Raw genomic sequence first — 1,873 nt, 5'->3', positions numbered from 1 at the left:
ACCAGGTAGCTTAATGTCGGTGATACCCCTCCCGCCCCCTTTCCCACCTCCCTTTCCCCTTCACAGTTTCTGGAAGTGTTCTCAGATTTCTGCCCATCTTTCCCAGAAATCCATGTTTGAAGCTCCCCCCCCAATCAGGTTTCACCCAGCTATGTTACTGAAAATGCACTTGTCAAAGAGCCACCTAATGTGACAGTGGCAAAGGTAACTTTCCCTCCTCGTCCTTCTTGACCTGTCTGCAGCTAAACCTTTAAAAGATACTGAAGGATTGCAGTTACTTCTGGGCACCAGACTTTAGGGAGGATGTCAGTGCCTTAGAAAAGGTGTAGGAGGATCTTGCTAGAATGGTACTAGGGAGGAATTACTTCAGTTTGTTGAGAGAGCGGCTAAACAGAATAAATAAAGAGAAACGATTTCTGGTTGAAGAAAGATTAGCAACCAGAGGACACAGATTTGAGATCATAAGCAAAAGAGCCAGAGACAACATGAGGACAGAATATACCGAGCAAGTTGTTCTGGTCTGAAATGCACAGCTTGTGAGGGCGGTGGAAGAAGGTTCAATAGCAAGATCCAAAAGGAAATGGGATAAATATTTGAAGGGGAAATGTTTGCAGGTAGATGGGCGTGGGACTGATCAGATGGCTCTTCCCAAGAAACATGATTGCCTGAAGGGCCTTGTTCTGTGATCTGTCATTTTATGATTCTCTGTGTACCCCACATTTAGGAACACTGCAGGCTTCAGCACATCCCAAGTGCACAGGGCTAGCCTTGTCCTGCAAGAACCAGCTTCTTGCTCATGTTCTCTCCCTTTCCTGGTAGGTGTGTTGAGCTAATTTCATTTTAGCTGATTACTAACTTGGGCTATACAATTGGTAATCTGCAGGTATGGGACACTTGCTAATGGTGAGGGGGATGCGGTAGTGGGTGGTTCTGATGGGAGATATCAGTCACTACTGTTAATTATTCAGTTCTTCTGTGCAGGAATAATATTAGAACAGTGTCGCTCTTGACTGTGATGCCCTTTGTGAGCAAATAGCCACCAAAAACATTTGATAAAAACAAAAAATCTGCGGATGCTGGAAATCCAAAACAAAAACGGAATTACCTGGAAAAACTCAGCAGGTCTGGCAGCATTGGCGGAGAAGAAAAGAGTTGATGTTTCGAGTCCTCATGACCCTTCGACAGAACTTGAGTTCGAGTCCAGGAAAGAGCTGAAATATAAGCTGGTTTAAGGTGTGTGTGTGGGGGGCGGAGAGATAGAGAGACAGAGAGGTGGAGGGGGTTGGTGTGGTTGTAGGGACAAACAAGCAGTGATAGAAGCAGATCATCAAAAGATGTCAACGACAAGAGTACAATAGAACACATAGGTGTTAAAGTTAAAGTTGGTGATATTATCTAAACGAATGTGCTAATTAAGAATGGATGGTAGGGCACTCAAGGTATAGCTCCAGTGGGTTTTTTTTTATAGAATGGAAATAGGTGGGAAAAGGAAAATCTTTATAATTTATTGGAAAAAAAAAGGAAGAGGGAAACAGAAAGGGGGTGGGGATGGGGGAGGGAGCTCACGACCTAAAGTTGTTGAATTCAATATTCAGTCCGGAAGGCTGTAAAGTCCCTAGTCGGAAGATGAGGTGTTGTTCCTCCAGTTTGCGTTGGGCTTCACTGGAACAATGCAGCAAGCCAAGGACAGACATGTGGGCAAGAGAGCAGGCTGGAGTGTTAAAATGGCAAGCGACAGGGAGGTTTGGGTCATTCTTGCGGACAGACCGCAGGTGTTCTGCAAAGCGGTCGCCCAGTTTACGTTTGGTCTCTCCAATGTAGAGGAGACCACATTGGGAGCAACGAATGCAGTAGACTAAGTTGGGGGAAATGC

General features: G+C 45.2%; 1 pseudogene; it reads right to left on the bottom strand.

The window, feature by feature from the left end:
• Positions 1-689: 689 nt before the first annotated feature.
• On the bottom strand, positions 690-823 carry LOC121292086 (annotated as a pseudogene).
• Between the last annotated feature and the right edge of the window lie 1,050 nt (positions 824-1,873).

This window comes from Carcharodon carcharias, chromosome 19 (genome assembly GCF_017639515.1).
Source record: "Carcharodon carcharias isolate sCarCar2 chromosome 19, sCarCar2.pri, whole genome shotgun sequence".
NCBI classification, from domain to species: domain Eukaryota; kingdom Metazoa; phylum Chordata; class Chondrichthyes; order Lamniformes; family Lamnidae; genus Carcharodon; species Carcharodon carcharias.
The sequence above is the reverse complement of the archived record's forward strand: the minus strand, read 5'-3'. Positions and strand labels throughout refer to the sequence as shown.